Source organism: Antechinus flavipes, chromosome X (assembly GCF_016432865.1).
Source record: "Antechinus flavipes isolate AdamAnt ecotype Samford, QLD, Australia chromosome X, AdamAnt_v2, whole genome shotgun sequence".
NCBI lineage: Eukaryota > Metazoa > Chordata > Mammalia > Dasyuromorphia > Dasyuridae > Antechinus > Antechinus flavipes.
In genome coordinates this window covers 19,303,043-19,327,721 of record NC_067404.1, presented here as the reverse complement: position 1 = coordinate 19,327,721, position 24,679 = coordinate 19,303,043, and the positions used below count along the sequence as shown (strand labels likewise).

Sequence of the window (24,679 nt, the reverse complement as noted above, 5' to 3'; positions counted from 1 at the left end):
CTGGGGATATACCCCAAAGAGAGGTTATCATGAGCAAGTCCCATCTGTGTAAAACCATTTATATCGTTATGCCTATGTTCCACAGCCTCTGGCACACTGATTTCCACACAGATGGATACAGTCATGAATTGAAGGATTAATTAGGGTCAGTCACAAAAAGCTTCTCCCAGCAGGTAGTCTTAGCCTTTTTAATGTCATGGCTCCCTTTGGCAATGTTGTACCTATGACCCTCCTTGGTCCAAAGGGTGTTTTTAAATGCACAAAATATAAAATGTTGAAAGTTTTATTATCCTTTCCTTTAAAAAAAATTATGCTCAAGGCTGGCTAGTGTGAAGAAAAGATTAATTGAAAAAATGTTATTTGAAAAATGAAACTATTTTTAAAAGAAAAAATAAAATGCAAAGGAAATTAATATAAAACTAAACTTGCCATTTTCCTCCTATCCAAGTTCAAGGACCCTTTGAAATCTACCACCGGACTACCTGGGGGTCCAAAGATGCTAGATTAAGAATCTTTCCATCACAAGAATATAGGGAAAGTCAACCAAATCCAGGAGTTCATGTATATACCCAAAGAAAGTTTCCAACACCAAGTAAAAAGTTGGCAGCATGGGGTGCCTTAAAGGCAGTAGCCCTGAGTTCTAATCCCTCCCCCCCCATACTGACTTTTGTGACTTGGACAAGCCATTTAGTTTAATTGGGCCTAGGTTTCCTCATCTGTAAAATATATAGGACTAAACTAAGGTACATCATCTTCTAACACAAAGATGCTATGTTGCTCTCCACCTCTAAAGTGCTCTAAGAGGGGGGAAATGGCAAAGAATCATTCTGAATTCAATCATCTGCAGAGGATTAGGTTCCTAACAGAATAGGATCAAGATTCATTGTAAATGGGCTTGCTCTATAAAGGAGTCATTTTAAGTAAATGTTTGGATTCATGTTGGACATAACAGTTGGGAAAACCTGAGTTCAAATCTGGCCTGGGACACTTAGCTGACTGCCCTTTCTGCTTTGGTGTGCATCTATAAAATGGGGGGGGGGGAGGTGGGGAGGTGATAGTACCACCTACTTCCTGGGGTTGTCAGGATCAAATGAAATAATCATAAAGCACTCTGCAAACCTTCAATTGCTACATAAACGCTAGCTATTATTGCTATTATTAGATCTAAGCATGTTCAAAATCCCTAGAAGTTATTAGCATAAGATTGTGATGATCCTTTGGTATTTATAATTAGCCCAATTATGTTCAGGGTGGATCTGACTTTTTTGTTTGACCCATAAGAAAGAGTTCTATGGACAAAGGGCGACTTCTGACTGTTACTTCTACTCCCACCAGCAAAATTCCAGAATCTTCCTCTGGATTATGTTTGGCATTATCTTTTTTTTTTTTTTTTTTTTTTGCAAAGCAATCGGGGGTTAAGTGTCACATAGCTAATAAATGTTAAGTGCCTGAAGCCATATTTGAACTCAGGTCCTCCTGATTCCAGGGCCAGTGATCTATTCATCGTGCCATCTAGCTGCTCCTGCAGTCTTTCTTAACCTCTTATCTGTTTAGTTTTGAGTCAAGAATCATGTCACGTCACATTCATGCTCCAGCTCTTCACATATGTATAAAGAACTGTATTTTATCACAGGATGAGGAAACTCAGGTCACAAGAAGTACTATATATAGGTAGGCAGATTTCAAGAATGGGGGATTGTTACAGGGTCCAATTGGTCCAAGTCACAGAAGGTTTTACTCAGAAATATCATTAATTCTATAGTCCAATATCCTGAGCTCATCCCTTTTTATCTTGTTTTTATCTTGTCATCATTTTGGAGAAGACTGATTTCTCTTTCTAGTAGCATACTGCTGCTACTTCATGTCTCAGATAAAATGACCTTCTCTTTCAGCTATCCTGAACACTAAAAGAGGAAGTAGTTTTCCCCTTTCTCTATTTTCAACTACTCTCTTCTACTCTAGAATAATTCTCCTAAATGTCCCAAGGGTCCTCAGCCCTATACAAATCTACTTTAACCTACCCCAGAAAGGGAAGATTGGGGATGGGAGAAAGGCCTATCCTGTCATTCCAGATAAAAATTATCAACTTATTAAACATCCAAACTATAGTCAAGCATTTCTAACTCTTTACTTATCTAGTCTCAACCAAACTTTCCAATCTTATCTCCCACACAAATGCTCTGCTCCAATCTTGTTTTCTTGCTATCTCTATTCTGGCTTCTGCTTATGTCAGTCATTCTCTCTCCTCTGCTTAAATTTATGCATCCTTTTTTTTAATAGGATCATCAAAAACTTCACCTTCTCTGTAAAAGCTTCTCCAAAATAATTTTTCCATCTTTTCAACATCTCCAGCATTTGTCAGTACTAATAATCATCCACAGAATTATATGGTTATTCCAACTTGTTCATCTCCCTGACTATAATGTAAATTCTTTGGAGAAGGGAACTGTGCTATCTATCCTCAGATGCTGCTAAAAGTGCTCTACATTAAGTTGGTGTGCAGTCAGTGTTTGCTGACTAGGTGAGAAGTGCTTCAAAAAAGGGAACTAATAGCATGTGGTTTGCAGAGCAGGGGCTTTTACCTTTTCTGTGTCATGGATCTTCTGGGTCCTGTGGTGAAACCTGGAGAGGATCACAAAGGAAACTGGTTATTAATACTTTTTTATAATTTAATATTATTTTAATTTTTTTTCAATTTTGAGTTCCTAATTTTCTTCTTCCTTCCTGTCCCACCCCTTTTTTTTGCCTAAGAAATATATCAATTATACATGTGAAATCATGCAAAACATATATCCATAGGGGCAATTTTGCAAAATAAAACCCCAAGAAAAAAGTAATTTTTTTTAAACTTCAATTTGCATTTAGACTCCATCAGTTCTTTCGATAACATTTTTCATACTAAGTCCTTCTGCATTGACTTGGGTCATTGTACTGACGCTATAACTTCAATGTTAGGTATGGTTGGAGAAGACCTAAGTCATTTACAACTGATCATTATTTACAATGATTATCACTTATAATATTGCTGTCACTGTGTCACAAGGATCTCCTTGTTCTGCTCATTTCCCTTTGCATCAATTCCTATAAGTCTTCTCAGCTTTTTGTGGGAGCATCCCACCATCATTTATTAGAGAACAATATCCCATCCCGCACATTATCACATTATCAATCGTTCGGTCGTTGCCCAATTTATGGGCATCCCCTCAAATTCCAATTCTTTGCCATCGCAAAGGAGCTGCTTTTGTTTGCACACGCGGATCCTTTCCCATACTACCTCTTTGGGATAGAGACCTAGAGGTGGGGTTGCTGGGTCACAGAATGGTCTGCTTTAAAGCTTTTGGGGCAAGCCGTTTTTGAAAAATTCCCAACCCCCGTTTTGAGGTGAGGGCAGTACCTCAAGGCCATGGCTCTTCTGTGGACTTCAGGCGAGGACCCCCATTCCTGTCCAGCCAAGCAGCATTTAAAAATAGCTGCGAGGCTTTCTTTCCCTGCAGCCCTGGTCCCCTTGTTTGCATTTGGCGCCAATTTCTCCCTTTCGCTCTCCTCTGGACACCCCCAGCGCCCCAACCTCAGGCCGGGGAGCCACCGTGGCCCAAGTCCGCCTGAGGCACACGCGCGACAACTTCAGCACTAGGGAGGGGAGCGGGCAGCTTCCCGATACCCTCCGGTGCGCTCCTATAGGAACCCTCAGGAGGTGGAGGAGGCCCGAAGACAGTAAGAGCCAAGCAGGGGAACAAGCTCAGGGGGGCGGGGCGCCAGGCGCCGGTTCTCCACCGCTTTCCACGGGCTTGCCCAGCCTGATGACACCCCTCCCTCTCCCCCTCCCCCCCAGACCCCGGCCCGAAACAAAGGAGAACCTTCCCTGAGGAGAGCTAGGCAAAGAACAGAGCCACTAGCCGAGCCCTGCCGGCCCAGGCCCGAGCCCACACTCACCAGACGCTGGGGAAGCAGCTGCCAGCGCGGCTGGAAGCACGCGCCTCCAGCCGAGAGCGAGCAGGAGGGTGGCGACAGCGCCCTCAGCTCTTCCGCGGCTCCCGCTGGGGAACTGCTGCTCTCCAGAGCACGTCGGTATCCGGTTGTGGGGGGCGGGGCGGGGCCCGGGGCTGTGAGCACAGCTCAGGGGAAAGCCCAAGGGGAGGGGGAGGAAAGGTGGGAGGGAAAAAGAGAAGGGAGGAGGGAGAGGCGGACAGCTGGGACCAGACGCCCCGAACCTGAAACGTAAAATTGCGAGACGGGAAAAAAAGGCTAATCACAGCTTCCATGTCTCCAAGTTTTCAAAGAAACATAACTGAGGAGTTGGGGGAGACCTGTTGCCCAGTGAGGGGATAGAACATCCCGAAGATCTGAGTTCAAATCCAACCTCAGACACTAGTGGCCATGGGCAAGCCACTTAAGTTCTCTTTGTTTCCTTATCGGTAAAATGGGGTAATAACTCCATATCTCCCAGGATCATTAAGACCAAAAGAGATGAAATATGTAAAGTACTTCTTAAATCACTGTTATCAGTGCTATATATTGAAATGGGGACTAAAGAGGTCCCTTGCTGGATCCAATCTTTTTGGAAGCCTGATCTTTGGGGACTAAGGGGACTTAAATACCATGGATTAGCAGGAGACCACTCCTCACGGTAACTGAGTCTTATCAGGGGCTTTGACCCCCTAGGTTTCTCCCCTCCCCCAATCTTTACTAGCTCCGCCCCCACACTCCAGGGTTCCTTGTGCTCACTAAGATTCAGACAAGTCCCAGCATCCTTCACAGAAAGGGAAAGGTGCAGTACTCAAACCAGTTGACTCTCAGAGCATCCTGTGTGTGAAACTTCCTACTTCTTTTGGTACAATCCATCATCAGCTTTGCCTCCATTCCCCTCTTCTGCATAAAGACACAAGCCTACAATAACCCAGAACCCAACCTACCCCTCCCTAGAGCTGCAAAGGCAATGCAAGGGGCAGGGGATTGGGAAAGTGGATGAGTTTGAATCAAGGTTCTCTCAAATTTTAGTTCATGATTTTTCTGTGCTTCGTTTTATCATTTGTCAAGTGAATTAAACTACATGATTTCTAACTTCCATTACCGCTGGGCTCACAAAGAGGTTGGGACACACAGTCCCTGAAATATCACTTAGAGCCTGGAGCTGTTATTACATCCCTGGCCACAGGACTTTCTCATCCTCAATCCTGTCTTAGCTGACAGAATTGTAAGAATTGAGGGAATCCTCCTAACTCCGATCTTGTGACAATTCGGGAGTCAGTTCAGTTCTCTTTCTGTTCAATTATGTGGGTCTAATCCAATTTCTGTCTTGTAAGAAAACATTACTCAGTTTTGAGAACTGTAAAAACACTTTATTGCATCGTCTGAGCCTAGCCCTGGGTGGCTGGGAAGCCAGACCACACCTCCCTGCTACTCACAGACACTTAACCAAGGACCTTGATTATGCTGACTAGAAATACTGGTCAGATCCAAAGATCTAGCTCCGATGCCAAGTTTTCTTACGCAACCCATACCTCCTATCTGAAAACTGGCCCCCTACTGATAAATCAGTGATTTGTTCCCTTGTTCCTTTGACTGTTTACAGACACTTGGGGAGAGATTTCTTTCTGATTTCAGGCAACTGTATCTGTTCATTCTACCCCTCTCTAATCTTTCCTCCAATCACATTATCTAACCTTGTATCCTGGGCTAGACCTGTTGTTTTCTTTTAATGCATGAAAATCGGTCTCCCCCTGTTTTGGGGGATTCTATTACCAATGTGAAGAGGCCTGTTCCCAATTTGTTATATAATTGACCAGCTCTGCTTAATAAACTTTTGTTTCCTCAGTTATTTCAGATTTCACCTGGATCATGACCCAGGTTGGATGGACGAGGGTATCCCAGAGGGCCCTTTGTGAGGAGCTGGACAGAGGGACACTGGCAGTGCCTTGATGGGAGGGATACAGAGAAATGCAGGTTCCAGATGGCCTCCAGAGAAGGTAGGCACTTTTCCTAGGAGGAAAAGCAAGGAAACCTGCTACTAGATCCAACTTAGAACTTTGTAAATTATTGGGGAAGCTGGGGGCAGATTTATGGTGCCCTCCCTACTGGTCCTGCCAAGAACACTGGATTTGGGGCAAGAGATCCAGGCTCACCTTTCAATTCTGGAATAAACACCTACCTTCCCCAAGAGTTCCATACCTGTTCAGTTCCTGCCCATTCTTTAAGCCCAACTCAAATGCCCAGAATTTCCCAATGCGTTCCCCTGCCCAGACCCAAGAGTAACAACCACTTTCCCCTCAGACTTCTTCTCTCATACTCTTATCATGGAATATTTTATATCATAGCTACCTGTGATGATCTCTTACTCTAAGCTCCATGAAGATATACTCCAACTCCACACCTCTCTCCATTCCCATACTTTACAAAATATATACTTCATACTGCAAACAATAAATAAATGCTTGGGAGCAGCGAGGTGGCACAGTGGATATAGCATACCAGCCCCCGAGTCAGGAGAAGCTGGGTTCAAATCCAGACCTAAACACTCAGCACTTACTAGTTGTGTGATCCTGGGCAAATCACTTAACCCTGATGGACTCAACTAAAAAAATACTAAATTAAATTACTATATAGAAAATAAACAAATGCTTGTTGAGCAACTAAATGGGCATACCCTATATCCTCTTCTCCTGACATTCATGGTCATATGTATGCACTAAATCAACTAGTATAATCAATCACTGGATGATACTTGAGAAAACATAGTGCCTTTGCCAAGAGGCTCCTTGACCAACCCCTTCAACTTTTTAATTCCATTTCTTTCCCAGTGATGAGGTATTGATGCAAGAGAAACCCCAATAGAAGTAGAGACCCCAGGACTTTACAAGAAATGCCAGACACCAGGCCATGGGAATGATGTAGCTGCCTTAGGAATGTAGCAATTGGGAGTGATATGATATAACCTTGGAGAATGCATGTGGAAAAAAAGGGAGTTGGGCCTGATAGCTTTATTCCACTCAGTTACTCTTCAAGGATGTCTGCTTCGTCATCCAAGAGTCCGGGCTGCTATCGCACAACTGGACTCAAACAATGAACGCTTCTTAGTTTCATAAGAAAGAGGGTGGTTTTAACCCCCCTTTATCAAACACTGATCCTGTGAACCCCAATCCCATGATGTCACTCATCCTGCTCTGCTCTTTGTCCTGTACTCCCCAAATCCCTATAATTTACTAGGTTGCTCCCTGCTCTTTGCTATCCTTCTCTCTTGGAATTTAGCTCACTTTAATTAGCATTACAATGATAATAAAACTCAGTCTTTTCACTAAGAAATTATTTAAGCTTCCAAATTCTTTTGGAACACTTGCGATACTGGTCTGGAACCTCAATATACTTTGGGAGCCCCTTCAGCCCTGGAGGCTATGAATCCCAGAAGGCCACAATCTCTGAAACATCAAAACTGCACGTGGGGGACCCCAGATGCAGAATCATGCCTTTACCATTGTCATCATCAATGTATTGATTAGGTTTCCTGAGGGGATTCTTTCCCCTTTTTAAATCTTTGTTCCAAGGGATAGAGCAGTGGAGGGAAGATAGGCAGAGAGAGAAACCATAATTAGAAACAAAGGTATCCATAAAAATAAATTTTGTTTTTTTTTTAGGAAAAACAAGCACTTCACCAAGGGAAATAAATGTATAATCAGAAAAGCAGTGGGGCTCACTAGTCATGTAGTCTGAGGGCTAGAAAGCACATGGGCAGCCCCAGGGCTACACTGGCACCTACTAACCTTGGGGAGGCCCCCAACACCCTAGAGAGATAGCTTCCAAAGAGAGGACTTATGGGAGGAGGCAGCCATGCCCAGTGAGAACACATGGATAGGATACACTCTGTATCCCTGCACTGCCCATGAGGAAGAACACAGAGTCAGAATCATCCAAGAGTGACTTCAAAGTAACATCATGAATCAAAGCACTTAATGTCTGGTCAAAGAGATACCCCTAAGTTTGTATGGGGATCTACTATCCTGAATCCTGTTCCTTGAGGTCCAAGAACATTTTGTTTGTGTATCTCCAGCATGTAAAAAAGCATCTGCACCAAATATAGACATCATGTTGCTTATAGAAGTTACATTCCCATATAGATTCATCCGGGAGGATTTCAGCCATCACACCAACAACAAAATAGTACAGTGAGTCTGTACCGTTCCCTACTTTCTTCTCCTTTGTGTCAGTCATTGTTCTTGTCAAGGTCAAGCCTTCCCCTTGATTCCTTCCCTTCCATTATCTTTTCTCTTGTAATAATCTTCCATCTATACCTACTGGCGCACACACACTCTCTCTGTATCTCTCTGCTTTCACAGTCAAGCTCCCAGAAAAAGCTATCTAAACTCCACTGGGATTTTTCTTCTGTTTCTTCTAATGACCCTTTTCCCCTTATTCTTTGACCATAGTGGATCAGCTACTGTATATGCAATCAGGAAGTCCTGGGTACAAATACCTCCTCAAACACTAGCTAGTCTCTGGGTTAGTCACTTAATGTATCCAGGCCTCCGTTTCCTCACCTGTAAATTGAGGGATTTGGACTCAGTGGTCTCAAGTCTCTTCCAGATCTAGAACTATGATACTATGAACCCATGGCAGCTTTTGACATTGTTGATCACTGATTCGTTTCATCTTTCTGTGATTTGTTTTTCGGAGATACTGTTCTTTACTGGTTCTCCTCCTCTCTGTCCAATTACTCCTCTATTTGTCCTACTCCTGCTGTGAGGGTATATGGTCAGATATCTAAACCTAGAGGGGATTTAAAAAGTCATCTAGTTCAAGTCTTTTTTACAGTGGAAAAACCAAGCCCAGGGAAGTAATCCCACTTCTTATTTTTTCCTACATTCCTTTCATCTTGCCCAATTTCTGATGAGGACCTCACCATTTTTCTAATTATACAAGTACACAACCTCCAAGGTATCCTCAACTGGCTCCTCCCTCTCCTGCCCATGACCACGCATCCAATCAGCTGCCACGCCCTGATATTCCATCTCCACAAAGTCTCTCTACTCACACAGACACCCCCTATTTCACTCCCTCATCCCTCCCTGCTTCCTCTCTCCCTACTTCACTCTCTAGAATAAAATACAACCCCCTTTTTTGGTGTTAAAAACCTTCCCAATGTGGCTCCAAACGATCTTTCCAGATCTAGTTCACATAATTCTCTCCCGTACTCTACCTTCCAGCCTAGATGGCTGAATGGCTGTTCTGTGTACACAATATTCCACCTGCCCCATGCTTAGTATTCTCTCCCTCCCCACCTCTGCTTCTCATTCCCTTTAAGGAGCTGTTCAAGTGCTGCTCCCTTTATGAGGTTCCCCAAAGAACTCTGCATACCTTTTATGCTGACTTATATTTGTAAATGTTCATTCTCATAAGCTCCTTGAGGGCAGGGGCTGCTTTGTTTCTTTGTATGCCAGAGACCTAGCACAAAGGGAAATGTTAATAAATGCTTATTAAGTTTCCTCTCAGTAGGTTATCGATCATGGCATTACCTCTACCAGTTCAATGAGATTCAATTTAGAAGCCAGACTCCATTCTTCCTGTGCCAAGTTTTCTAAGTTTTAGAAAGAATCGTGCTACTCAAACAATTCAACTAAGCAGAATCCAAAAGGGGGAAATTAGCTTTTCTCAAGTCCTTCTAAATCCTGTGAATATTTTCTGTTCAAAAACTTTAGAGTATGAACCAGAACTACAGGATAGCCAGTATTCCTGTTTCTATTTCTGTCCGTTCCTCTCTCTCACTTCTAATTCTGCGCTAGGCCTTGGCATAATTTAATTGAAAATGCGATATGGGCACGAGCTCCCTGAGCTGCACTTTCAGCAGAATTACGAAGGCAAAGTTGATTGCCTGGAAGTCAGAAATCAGTTTTAGTAGTGTTATGCCACAGTTTTCTTTAACTGTCCTGACTCAGTTTCCTTGTACAAGTTTCCCTTGTCTCAGTCTCCCTAATTACTCCCCTAAGCTGTAAATCTCCCTCTGGTCCATGAAGGCTGAGGACCAATTAGTCTAAGGATATAAATTGTTAGCCCAAGTAAGATAAACAAGAGAGTAGACTTCCTGATTATCTTCTGTCCTTGAGAAATTTACAACATCCCTTAAAATATTCCAAGATATTTCACTGACATCTTTATCTCTGGGTTCCTTTTTAATTCATAGTCTTTTCCAGCTGGGCTTTTCCCGCTCTTTTTCCCTCTTCTTTGTCTCTAAAAGGTATATAAAGGTTAGAGATTCTCCATTCATTGCTGGAGAATGGCGGCTGGCTGTGGATGCTGGACGCTGGATTCTTTGGGATGACAGTCTCCTCCAGACCTGGGACCAACATGAATTCCTTGGTCCCAGTATATCTTTATCTCTGTCTGACTGGATAATTTGAGACGAGAGTCCTGTCCAGTCAATCTTACTCTCCCATTAATAAAATATTAAAAACTCTCTAATCTCTCTCCTGCCTCAGTTTCTCTGGCATTACAGTAGCCAACATATATCTGGGAAAATATTTTCAACTATACTCGCCCCCAATTCTTTGAATTGAGATTTATTAATGAAGTTTGCCGTCGTTTAAGGATTTAGTAACTTTACCAATTCATACAGGTAAGCTTTCATTTTCAATTGCTTCATATTCCTCAGAAATAGTTCCAAGCATTCCTTACTAGAACATAATGCAGAAACTGGTTCAGCTTAGGCAAGCTAGGTGATACAGAGCAGTGATCTTGGAGTAAGGAACATGAATTGGAATCCTATTTCAGATGCTTATTAATTGCGTGACTCAACTTTCCTATGTCTCAGTTTTTTCATCTTTAAAATGGGGATGATAATAATAGCATACACCTTCCAGGGTTGTTGTGAGGATCAATTGGTAATATATGCAAAGCACTTTGCAAATCTTAAAGCGTTACCTGATGGTAATTATAAAACATACTTTTGGTTTTCTAATGCTTAACCTATGTTGCTATTGATATCAGATTAATTTGTAGCTTGGAGATCTACAGATCCTTTAAATTGTACCCCAGCTTCACACAGTAGAAGGGCAAGTTACTGATTGCCACAGGTGAAATGTGGAAGGAAGGGAGGGAGGGAGGAAAGAAGGAAGGAAGGAAAGAAGGAAGGAAGGAAGGAAGGAATGAGGAAAGGAAGGAGAGAAGGAATGAAGGAGCGAAGGAAGGAGAGAAGGAATGAAGGAGGGAAGGGAGGGAAGGAAGGAGGGAGAAAGGAAAGAAGAAAAGATAAAAAGGGAAGGAAAAAAATTTTAAAAGGAAGGAAAAACTGACAAGATTCATTGAATTCTTATCTGCATAGCTGGGTGAAAGAACTTTTCACATTAATTAAAAAAATGATCAGTGAGAACCTCCAAGTCACTGCCAGCCATGGATTTCTCAATGGACCCCTTGGTGAGTATAAAAATTGACCTTGGTTTCTTTTAGCGGAAAGATCCATTTTTCCTAAAATGGGATGGAGACTAATGTCTGGACAATATAATGCAATGATACTGACTTCTTGCTTCCTTAATATTCTAGATCTCATTCTCCAGTTGAGCACCAAGTGTCAATAATGACCAATATTGTCAGTAAGTATGGGTCACAACCTAGTAATCGTGTTTGCTTTGGCTTGATTTACCTTTAAAAATCCAACCTTGTGCTGGGAAGTTTTCACCAATGTTTTTACGTGTGGCTAGCTCCTTAAATGTGGTTAGCATGTATATGGGACCTTGTAAATAAATATTGTGGTTCAGGAAATTATATTTTACTACCAGGCATTGTTTCCTTTGCATATCCGTTGTATATAATGGTAAACCTGGAGTCCTCTAAAATTTTTTAAGAGAAAAGTGGTCACCAGGGGAAAAAGTGCAGGAAGCTTAAGTCTTTAAGACTTACTAAGTGCATACATCATTTTTGTAAAAAAGAGAATGAAATCAATAATTGAGAGAGAGTGAAAAAGAGAAAGTGGAAGAAAAACAAGGAACACTCAGCAGAAAAGGATGTAAGGGAAGAAAGATAGGGAGGGAGGAAGAAAGGAAGGGAGGGAGGAAGGAAAGGAGGGAGGAAGGGAGGGAGGGAAGGAGGGAAAGAAGGAGAAAGAAAGAAAGGGAGGGAGGGAGGGAGGAAAGAAGGAAGGAAGGGAGGGAGGACGAGATGGAGGGAAGGAGGGAAGGAAAGAAGGAAGGAAGAAGAGAGAGAGAGGAAGGGAGGAATGGAAGTGAAGGGTGAATGGACGAAAAGAAAATGGAAAGGAAAGAGGGAAGGGAAGGGAAGAAGGAAGGGAAGAAAAAGGGGAAGGGAAAAAAGGGGAAGGGAAGGAAAAAGGGGGAGGGGAGAGGAGGGAAAAAGAGGAGAGGGAAGGGAAGGGAAAGGAAGGAACATTTATATAGTGATTACTATGTACCAGACACCATGTTTACAAATGTCCTATTTTATCCTCAGAATAACCCTAGGAGATAGGTACTATTATTATTCCCATTTGACAGTTGAAGACACAGAAGCAGACATAAATGAAGTGACTTGCATCCTAATGATACATAAGGAGAGATGTTAATGTCCTCACTTACAGGGAAAGTTATTAGCAAAGAGGAAGAATGTTTTTGGTATTTACCAGGGGACAGATGCCTTGACCAGCTGCTACGGGTTTTCTGGGGAATCTTTTCCATAAGAACTTAATCCCACCTATGCCACAGCACAATTGTTACCATTAACCAAGCACAGAGAATTCTCCTTCCCTGACTTGAGTCCCCACTCCTCTTCTAGAACAGGGCTTCTTCAACTTTTTCCACTCATGACTCCTTTTTGCCCAAGACATTTTTATGTGACCCTGGGTATATAGGTATATAAACTAGGCATACAAACCAAACACTGATAAGAAATCAGTTTCATGACCTTCACATTCAGTTATAAGACCCCATATGGAATTGTGACCCACATCAAGTTTTGTTAAGACATTTAGATACATCTTAAGGGAATTTAGCCCTCTTGCCACTACCTTCACACCAGGAAGAATTGAGATACAATATGACTGGCAGCATATCATGCTTCTATCTACAAGGAAGACTGTGTTGTAAAAATAATGTGAAAGGCATTAAAATATAGCATCTAGATATGGCCAGCTTTGTAGTTTGTAAGACTTGGATATAAGCTTTACCTTACCCGGGACAATATTGGGTATATTACTCTATACAAGACATTTAAGTCCTCAGTTCCCTCACTGTGGAGGAAGCTTCCTCATTAGGAATATCCTATATCAATGAAATCACAGATCTTGATCCATGCCCAGCAAAAATGTAAATAAATAAAAGGAAAAAATGATCTGGCAGTGTGGAAAAGATAGACTTGATCTGGGGATCAGAAACTAAAGATGAAGACAAGTGCTGGTTGGGATAATCAAAGCACAAGGTGATAAGGCAATGAACAAGTAGAAGGGTAAAAGACCTGATCAGGAAATCACACTCAACTCAGGGCTGGTACATTCAAGACACACAAGGACCTAAGTCCTGAGCCTGAGATGCTCAGGATCTGTCATCAATCAAAGGGAGCCAGATTCCAAAGAGGATTCTCTGGGATATAAGCCTACAAGAATGAATGAATGGTATCTTTCTCACGCGTCTCACACCCACAGTTCCAATCCTGGTATAAGTTGTCAGATGTTGAATAAGGCTTGAATCCTAAAGGCTCTTCTTCACACATAGGGTTTCTCACCACAGTGAATTCTCAGATGTTAGTAACTCTGGAATTCTTTCTGAAGGGTCTACCACATTCATTATATTCAGAGTATTTCTCTCCACTGTGATTTCTTTAACGTTCAATCAGGTTTAAATACTGTCTAGACGATTTCTATGGAATTTTCTCCGGTATGAATTTTCTCATGTTGACTTTAATCTGAGCTCTGACCTGTCTGACATTTGGTATATTTAAAATGATTTTCCTGCCTATATGAATACTCTGTTATTTCCTAAAGTCTAAGTTTCTCTTATAGGCTTTTCCACACCAAATTCATTTATAGGGCTTCTCTTCTACATGGATTTTCTGATGTTTAATAAGTTCTAAGCTCTATTGAAAGCCTTCCCACACTTTTTACATTTGTTCTCTACGTGAATTCTCTGATGTCAAAAATGGCATGTATGGTTCCTGACGACTTTCATTTCTTACTTTTATAGGACTTTTCCCTACTAAGAATGCTTTGATGCTGAATAAAGTGTGTGTTATTCCTCATGTCTTTGCCATATTCAGAGGGCCTCACTCCAACATATATTCTGTGATGTGCACTATGTATTAAGATGGGAGGATTTCTCACATTCATTACATTCACCAGGTTTTTACCCCCTCCATAAATTCTCTGATGTTAAATAAGTTCTGAGCTCCTCCCAAAGCATTTAATACATTCTGTACAAAGGATTTTTCTCCCATATGAGTTTTCAGATGCTTTTTAAGTGCTGAGCTCCTTCTGAAAGAGTCCTCACACTTAATATATTCATACAATTTCAATTTGTTTGCGTTTTGGAGGCAATTTGGGTTGATTGCCTTGCCCAGGGTCACACAGCTAGCAAGTGTTAAGTGTCTGAGGCCATATTTGAACTCAGGTTCTCCTAATTTCAGAGCTGGTGCTCCATCCAGTCTAGCTACCATCTAGCCATCTAGCTTTCCTTCCTTCCTATCTAGCTGCCCCACATTCATACGATTTCATTCCAAAGTGAATTATCAAATGTCAGCTAAGATCTGAATGTCTCCTAAAGGTTTTCTCAATTTATTGCATGAAGAGTTTCTCCCTCCTATTTTTTTGATGTTGAAGAAGGCTATCTCACATTTATATACATATACAGGGCTTTGTTTCTACTGTGAATTCTCTGATGGCAAATAAGTGACAAGTGCCAGATAAAAACTTTTTCACATTTGTTACGTACATTGGGTTTTTCTCCACTGTGAATTCCCTAATGTTGAATAAGGTTTATATTCAAATTGAATCCTTTACCACTTGGATTACACTCGGAGATCATACAGGGTCAGGACTCAAGCCCAGGATGAGATTGAGAAAAGGCCACTGCACTTTGCAACCAAGAGCTTATAGCCACCTTTGAAGAAGCAGTTTTAGCAGAATGGTAGAGTCTCAAGACAAATTAAAGTGACTAGACAACTGTGAGAAATTAAAATCTAAGTGTAAATAATTTGTTTGCTGGAGTTTACCAGTAAATAATAAGGAGGGGTAGATGCCAAGGTTAGGGGAATGTCTTTTTTTTTTTTAACTTTTGAGAGGAGCTGAAGTGTATTTGTAGACAGCAAGAAAAGAACCTGTAGATAGGAAGAAATATATGGGGGACAAATAGGGAACAGGGGAAGAAAGAAAGGAAGGAAGAAAAAGGAGGGAGGAGGGGATGAAAGAAAAAGGAAAGGGAAGGGCAGGAGTTGAGGGGAGAAAGAAGGAACAAGTTTAAACTGGAACAAGGAATAATAAAAGGAAAAGTTCAAGGAGGGAAAAAAGGAAGGAAGGAAAGGAGAAAGGATAGAGAAAAATGGGAAGGTAATGATTGATAAAATAAGCTCAAAAAAAGAAATGCTAGAAAATAGCCATTCAACTTGGAATGCAGCCAAGAGTAAACTACCCAGCTAAGCTGAGTATTTTTTTCCACGGAAGAAGATGGACATTTAATGAAATAGAGGAATTCCATTTGTTTCTAAGGAAAAAACCAGACTTAAACAAAAAATATGATCTCCAACCACAGGAATCAAGAGAAGTAGAAAAAGGTAAAAGGAACTCTTGAGAACTGTATTTCCGTTGTGGATATACATAAAAACCATATGTATAATTTGATTTTACAGATATAACATAAAAAAGGGAAGTAGGAATGGAAAGGGGATAGTGTCAGAAAAAAGGAAGAGGGGAGATAAAAAGAGGGAAACTACATGCGACAATGAGGCAAAGGAAACCTACCTTATATGAGGGAACTTAGAGAGAGGGAGGAACATTGTGTGAATCCTACTCTCATCAGAGTTGGCTCAAAGAGGAAACAATTGACATATTTGTTTTACAGATTCTTCTCTCACTTCATTAAAAAGTGGGAGAGGAAAAGGGAGAAGGAAAAAGAGTAATAAGGGAAGGGTACAAGAAAGGGGAAGGGATTCAAAGGGAGGAGGGAGGGGTACTAAAGAGGGAGAGCTGCGTGACGTTAGCGGGACCAATAAGTTTAATACTAGGGAAGAAAGGAAGGAGGGCAAGAAAAAGAAAAGTATAATCTGGGGTTATTAGGATGGCAGGAAATATAGAATTGGTTATTTTAACTGTAAATGTGAATGGGATGAACTCTCCCATAAAGAGGAGGCGGATAGTAGACTGGATCAAAAGTCAGAACCCTACAATCTGTTGTTTACAGGAAACACATTTAAAACAGGGAAATACATACAGAGTAATGGTAAAAGGCTGGAGCAGAATCTATTATGCTTCAGGCGAAGTCAAAAAAGCAGGGGTAGGCATCCTTATCTCAGATCAAGCAAAAGCAAAAATTGATCTAATTAAAAGAGATAAGGAAGGAAACTATATCTTGCTTAAGGGTACTATAGACAATGAAGCAATATCAGTATTAAACATATATGCACCAAGTGGTATAGCATCTAATTTCCTTAAAGAGAAGTTAAGAGTTGCGAGAAGAAATAGATAACAAAACTATAATAGTGGGAGATCTCAATCTTGGACTCTCAGATTTAGATAAATCAAATCACAAAACAAATAAGAAAGAAATTAAAGAGGTAAATAGAATATTAGAAAAATTAGGTATGATAGATCTCTGGAGAAAACTGAATGGTGACAGAAAGGAGTACACTTTCTTCTCAGCAGTTCATGGAACCTATACAAAAACTGACATATATTAGGACATAAAGACCTCAAAATTAAATGCAGGAAGGCAGAAATAGTAAATGCTTTCTTTTCAGATTACAATGCAATAAAAACTACATTCAACAAAAAGTAAGGTGTAAATAGACCAAAAAGTAATTGGAAACTAAATAATTTCATCTTAAAGAATGATTGGGTAAAACAGCAAATTATAGACACAATTAATAATTTCACTCAAGATAATGACAACGATGAGACATCATATCAAAATTTATGGGATGCAGCCAAAGCAGTAATAAGGGGAAATTTTATATCCTTAGAGGCTTACTTGAATAAAATAGAGAAAGAAAAGATCAATGAATTGGGCCTGGAACTTAAAAAGTTAGAAAAAGACCAAATTAAAAACCCCCAATCAATTACTAAACTTGAAATTCTAAAATTAAAAGGAGAAATTAATAATATAGAAAGCAAAAAAAAACTATTGAACTAATAAATAAAACTAAGAGTTGGTTTTATGAAAAAACCAATAAAATTGATAAACCTTTGGTAAATTTTATTAGAAAAAGAAGAGAGGGAAATCAAATTAGCAGTCTTAAAAATGAAAAAGGAGAACTCTCCATTGATGAAGATGAAATTAAAGAAATAATAAGGGGTTACTTTGCCCAACTTTATGCCAATAAATTTGATAACCTAAGCGAAATGGATGACTACGTCCAAAAATATAGGCTTCCCAGATTATCAGAGGAGGAAGTAAATTGCTTAAATAGTCCCATTTCAGAAAAAGAAATAGAACAAGCTATTAATCAACTCCCTAAAAAAAAATCCCTGAGACCAGATGGATTTACATGTGAATTCTACCAAACATTCAAAGAACAATTAGCCCCAATGCTTTATAAACTATTTGAAAAAATAGGGAATGAAGGAGTCCTACCAAACTCCTTTCATGACACAGACATGGTACTGATACCTAAACCAGGTAGGTTGAAAACAGAGAAAGAAAATTATAGACCAATCTCCCTAATGAATATTGATGGTAAAATCTTAAATAAGATATTAGCAAAAAGACTACAGAAAATCATCCCCAGGATAATACACCACAATCAAATAGGATTTATACCAGGAATGCAGGACTGGTTCAATATTAGGAAAACTATCAGTATAATTGGCCATATTAATAATCAAATTAACAAAAACCATATGATCATCTCAATAGATGCAGAAAAAGCATTTGATAAAATCCAACCCTATTGATAAAAACCATTCCTATTAAAAACTCTTGAGAATATAGGAATGGACTTTTCCTTAAAATAATCAGTAGCATCTATTTAAAACCAGCAGTAAGCATCATATGTAACGGGGACAAACTGCAACCATTCTCAATAAGATCAGGAGTCAAACAAGGTTGCCCACTATCACCGTTACTATTTAATATTGTATTAGAAATGCTAGCTTTGGCAATAAGAGTTGAGAAAGAGATTAAAGGAATAAGAATAGGCAATGAGGAAACCAAATTATCACTCCTTGCTGATGATATGATGGTATACTTAGAGAACCCTAGAGACTCTACCAAAAAGTTTTTAGAAACAATCCACACCTTCAGCAAAGTTGCAGGATACAAAATAAACCCACATAAGTCATCAGCATTCTTATATACCACTAACAAAACCCAACAGTTAGAGTTACAAAAAGAAATTCCATTTAAAGTAACTACTGATTGTATAAAATATTTAGGAATCTATCTGCCAAGGGAAAATCAGAAACTTTATGAGCAAAACTACAAAACATTTTCCACACAAATTAAGTCTGATCTAACCAACTGGAAAAATATTAAATGTTCTTGGATTGGGCGAGCAAATATAGTAAAGATGACAATACTACCTAAATTAATCTATCTATTTAGCGTTATACCAATCAGATTCCCAAAAAACTACTTTGATGAACTAGAAAAAATAACAACAAAGTTCATATGGAAAAACAAAAGGTCAAGAATTTCAAGGGAATTAATGAAAAAAAAAAATCAAATGAAGGTGGCCTAGCTGTACCAGATCTAAAATTATATTATAAAGCAGCAGTTACTAAAACCATCGGTATTGGCTAAGAAATAGACTAGTTGATCAATGGAATAGGTTAGGTTCAAAGGACAAAACAGCCAATAACTTTAATAATCTAGTGTTTGACAAACCCAAAGACCCCAGTTTCTGGGATAAGAATGCATTATTTGACAAAAATTGCTGGGAAATTTGGAAATGAGTATGGCAGAAACTAGGCATTGACCCACACTTAACACTGTACACCAAGATAAGGTCAAAATGGGTTCATGACCTAGGCATAAAGAATGAGATTATAAATAAATTGGAAGAACACAGGATAGTTTACCTCTCAGACCTGTGGAAGAGGGAGGAATTTATGACCAAAGAAGAACTAGAGATCACTATTGACCATAAAATAGAAAATTTTGATTATATCAAATTGAAAAGTTTTTGTACAAACAAAACAAATGCAGACAAGATTAGAAGGGAAACAATAAACTGGGAAAACATTTTTATAACCAAAGGTTCTGATAAAGGCCTCATTTCCAAAATATATAGAGAATTGACTTTAATTTATAAGAAATCAAACCATTCTCCAATTGATAAATGGTCAAAGGATATGAACAGACAATTCCCAGATGAAGAAATTGAAACTATTTATAGACATATGAAAATATGCTCCAAATCATTATTAATCAGAGAAATGCAAATTAAGACAACTCTGAGATACCACTACACACCTGTCAGATTGGCTAGAATGACAGGGAAAGATAATGGGGAATGTTGGAGGGGATGTGGGAAAACAGGGACACTGATACATTGTTGGTGGAATTGTGAACACATCCAGCCATTCTGGAGAGCAATTTGGAACTAGGCTCAAAAAGTTATCAAACTGTGCATACCCTTTGATCCAGCAGTGTTTCTACTGGGCTTATACCCCAAAGAGATACTAAAGAAGGGAAAGCGACCTGTATGTGCCAAAATGTTTGTGGCAGCCCTGTTTGTAGTGGCTAGAAGCTGGAAAATGAATGGATGCCCATCAATTGGAGAATGGTTGAGTAAATTGTGGTATATGAACGTTATGGAATATTATTGTTCTGTAAGGAACGACCAGCAGGATGAATACAGAGAGGACTGGCGAGACTTACATGAACTGATGCTAAGTGAAATGAGCAGAACCAGGAGATCATTATATACCTCAACACCGTTTGAGGATGTATTCTGATGGAAGTGGATCTCTTCGATAAAGAGAGCTAATTCAGTTTCAATTGATCAAGGATGGGCAGAAGCAGCTACACCCAAAGAAAGAACACTAGGAAATGAATATAAACTGCTTGCATTTTTGTTTTTCCTCCTGGGTTATTTATACCTTCTGAATTCAACTCTCCCTGTGCAACAAGAAAACTGTTCGGTTCTGCACACATATATTGTATCTAGGATATACTGCAACCTTCAACATGTAAAGGACTGCTTGCCATCTGGGGGACGGAGTGGAGGGAGAGAGGGGAAAAATCGGAACAGAAGTGAATGCAAGGGATAATGCTGTAAAAAATTACCCTGGCATGGGTTCTATCAATAAAAAGATATTTAAAAAAAAGAATTGCACATATTTAAAAAAAAAAAAGAAAGAAAGAAAATAGCCATTCAAGAAGTATGGGAATTACAACAGGTAGAAAGTGAAATATCTATGATGAAAAGATCATCAAGGTGGGCACTGTTCTCTGCCAAGGACCCATCAGGTTCCTCCACAGATTTCCAGGTGCACAGGGTATACTGAGCCCCCTTTCCATGACACCCCTCTGCCGTCTGCTCCTAAGTCCCCACTTCCATCTTCAGAATGTAGCGTGTGAGAGTCAGTTCGGTATACGATTAACTTCTATTACACATTCATCTTCAATTACTATAGAGTACACTTCAATATAGCGTACTTCAATAAATAGCTAGTAGGGCAGTTACATGGTGAAGTGGATAGAGCACCAACCCTGAAGTCAAGAGGACCCTCCCCAACCTCCTCCCTGGCAGCCCACCCCCCAAATAAAACTATAGCTAATCCTGGCTTACATGATACAGGGCAGCCCTCAACTCCCTCTTATTTTTAACAGCTCTTTCTTCTAGAAGTTGCCATCTGCTTCTTGAGTCATGAAATACCCTTTCTCTTGGCACCTGGGGTAACAATCCCAACCTTGCCCATTCCAATTTAAATGTTTGTATATCATATCCCTTGACAAAAGTAACCTTTTACAGATGTGGAAATTGAGGCACACAGGGTTAAGTGACTTGCCTAGCTAGCTAGTGTTTGAGGCCAGATTTGAACTCAAGAAAAGGAGTCCTCCATACTCTAGGCTTGCCACTCTTATCCACTAGGCCACCTAGTTTCCAGTCAAAGTCCACAGATCCACCACTGTAAGGAGGAGATTCAAGCAAATTTTGTTTTCATCTCCGCCCAGGATGAACTGCTGACTTATTTTCTTTCTTTTTTTTTTAAATTTCATTTAATAGTATTTTATTTTTCTTCCCAATTACACATAAAGACAGTTTTCAACATTCATTTTTGTAAGATTTTGAGTTCCATCAAGAGAACATTGCACTCAAAAACAAGATTATGGGATGATGAATTGTGATGGACTTAGATCTTTTTAGCATTGAGGTGATTCAGGCCAATTCCAATAGACTTATGATGGAGAGAGCCATCTGCACCCAGAGAAGGGACTGTGAGAACTGAGTATGGATCATAAGATAGCATTTTCACTCTTTTTGTTGTTGTTTGCTTGCTTGATTTTTTTTCTCATTTTTTCCCTTTTTATCTGATTTTTCTTGTGCAGCATAATAAATGTGGAAATATGTATCGAATTGCACATGTTTAACCTATAGTGGGTTATTGGCTATCTAGGGGAGAGGGGAGGAGGAGAGAGGGAAAGAAAGGGAGAAAAATTTGGATACAAGGTTTTTGCAAGGGTGAATGTTATAAAATATCTTTGCATGTATTTTGAAAAATAAAAAGCTATTATTAAAAAAAAGATTTTGAATTCCAAATTTTTCTCCCCCCTTCTCCCCCTCCCCCTCCGCTTTCCCACTCCTTCCCCAAAACAGCAAGCAATCTAACACAGGCCATCCCACATACAATGAATCAGGTCCTCACTCATTTTCACAGGATTTTCTCTATTATGCCAGAGAAAGCTCTCTGCACTCCTGGACCACTTTAGATTAGAACCTTTCTTCCTGTGGCTGCTCCCTTTCCTCCTGCTGCTAGTTTCTCCAAAACCCTCCTTGCAAATGAGTCTCCCTGGACCAACAATGTTTCCATTCATTCCTAGGCTGAACTCTTGATTCTCCCTCCCTGGACGTTATTATTCCCACCTTAAGTATTACCTTCATCCCCATTTTCTATCCTACACACATCTTTGAGCTCACTTTTATGAATTGTTTTTATCCATTATAATGTAAGTTTCATGAAGTTCTGGGCTATTTTTATTTGTCCTTGTTTTTGTATTTCCAGCTATCTGAATTTAACACAATATGAACTTAATAAATATTTGTTGAAATGAGATCAATCAAGGCAATTCCAAGAGAATCAGGTTGGAAAATGCCATCTGCATCCAGAGAGAGCTATGGAGACTGAAATTGGATTGAAATATAGTATTTTCACCATTTTTTTTTTTTGGCTGAGGCAATTGGGGTCTAGTGACTTGTCTGGGGTCACACAGCTAGGAAGTGTTAAGTGTCTGAGGCCAAATTTGAACTCAGCTCCTCCTGACTTCAAGGCTGGTGCTCTATCCATTGCGCCACCTAGCTGTTCCCACCTTTTTGTTTGTTGTTGTTTACTTCTTTTTTTTCTTTCTTGTGGTTTGTTTTCCCTTTTGGTCTGATTTTTTTTTTTTTTGGTTGCATAACATGACAAATATAAAAATATGTTTAAGAGGATTGCACATATAACCTATATCAGATTGCTTGCTGTCTTGGGGAGGGGAGAGGTAAGGGAGGGAGAAAAATGTGGAATATAAAATGAATACCGAAACCTATCTTTACATGTATTTGGAAAATAAAATACTATTAAAAAATAAACAAATGTTTGTTGACTTGAGTAACAAAACCCTTTTAGCTAAAACAGTAATTGTTTACTATTGATTTCTTTTGGGTAAGTATTCTTGATGTATATGTATATATATGTAAACCCCCACACTTGCACCGGAACTGAGACTGGTCTATATAATCTTGAATCTATAATGTTTTCTACAATAACTCCAAAACTGGGGGAAGGAAGCAGTCATTCTTTCATAATATCAGAAGTTGGGGTAGCAATCTCAAGGATAAAAGGAAAAGAAACCTATCTCTCCCATGTTATTTCCCAAGCCACCTGCCACCAGGGCAGTCAAAACTAGCATTGTGGAGAGTGTGCAATTGTATTCTAAAAAACAAAAAAACAAACTATCACTACTACATTCCTGAGTAACTGGACCATTTCTTCCCTCTGGCTCTCATGGGTCTACTCCTCCCTCCCTCATTACCTGGGATGATTCTAATTTCCATTCTGGGCAGATCTTTCCTCTACACAACTTCCCCTTGTTCTACATGAGAGATCAGGTCAGGTTTGCAAACTGGATGTTTTGTTCATAAAAGAAGAAACTATCACTATTTGGACTTAGGAAAAACTATTTCAGAGCTCAGCCCTGGTTCAACTGTGTTTAGGGACTGTGGAAAGAAAAAATGACATCAAAAAGGCCCAGAGTGTGGGATTACAACTCTCTGAAGGTGATTCAGGACTCTATTGCTTATAGTAAGAAGACAGAAGCAAGCTTGGGAATTTAGAGATGTCTAAGCCCAAAGGGACAAGGACCTTTTTTTGGGCCTATATCATGGTAAAAGGATGGGAAATTCCCAGAAATCAGGGCATCTGAACTAGAAACCTGGTGGAAGATAAAGGGCTTCCTATAGAGATTCAAATAAAAAGGTACAAAAGCACGGGGAGCTTTGGCAATACTCTACCAACTTCTAGCTCAATACAGATGAGACGGGGAACAGGGAACAGGGAACAGAAGGAACCGTTTCTATTTTCTAAAGGAATTAGAGATAATTGGTGAAAACAGTAAAGGAGAAGAAGCTATTTCTTTTATGAATACAGACGAAAAACACAAGGTTATGTATTTCAAGGCCCTTCTACGTAGTAGGAAGCTAGAGGGGGGAAAAGAGGACAAAATGTAAAAATGGGCCCAACTTAAAGAAAGCATGAGGTAGGATCAAAAAGAATTTTTTTAAAATTTTTATTTAATAATTACTTTATATTGACAGAATCCATGCCAGGGTAATTTTTTTTACAACATTATCCCTTGCACTCGCTTCTGTTCTGATTTTTCCCCTCCCTCCCTCCACCCCCTCCCCTAGATGGCAAGCAGTCCTATATATGTTAGATATGTTGCAGTATATCCTAGATACAGTATATGTTTGCAGAACTGAACAGTTCTCTTGTTGCACAGGGAGAATTGGATTCAGAAGGTATAAATAACCCGGGAAGAAAAACAAAAATGCAGATAGTTCACATTCGTTTCCCAGTGTTCTTTCTTTGGGTGTAGCTGCTTCTGTCCGTCATTTATCAATTGAAACTCAGTTAGGTCTCTTTGTCAAAGAAATCCACTTCCATCAGAATACATCCTCATACAATATCGTTGTCGAAGTGTATAATGATTTCCTGGTTCTGCTCATTTCACTTAGCATCAGTTCATGTAAGTCTCGCCAGTCCTCTCTGTATTCATCCTGCTGGTCATTTCTTTTTTTTTTTTTTTTAATTTTTTATTTAATAATTACTTTATATTGACACTCGTTTCTGTTCCGATTTTTT

General features: G+C 39.7%; 1 protein-coding gene across 9 annotated transcripts in view; it reads right to left on the bottom strand.

Annotated features, from left to right (window-relative positions):
* Positions 1-24,679, bottom strand: part of LOC127543097 (tigger transposable element-derived protein 1-like) — a 53,141-nt gene that overhangs the window by 13,755 nt on the left and 14,707 nt on the right. For 6 of the 9 annotated variants that reach the window (XM_051969116.1, XM_051969115.1, XM_051969120.1 and 3 more), the window contains 2 exons: positions 3,934-4,211; positions 2,583-2,622 (listed from right to left, as the gene is read on the bottom strand). The gene's annotated coding sequence lies outside the window, so the exon portion shown is untranslated. The remainder of the gene's footprint in view (positions 1-2,582; positions 2,623-3,933; positions 4,212-24,679) is intronic. The other 3 variants (XM_051969117.1, XM_051969123.1, XM_051969125.1) reach the window with 1 other exon arrangement.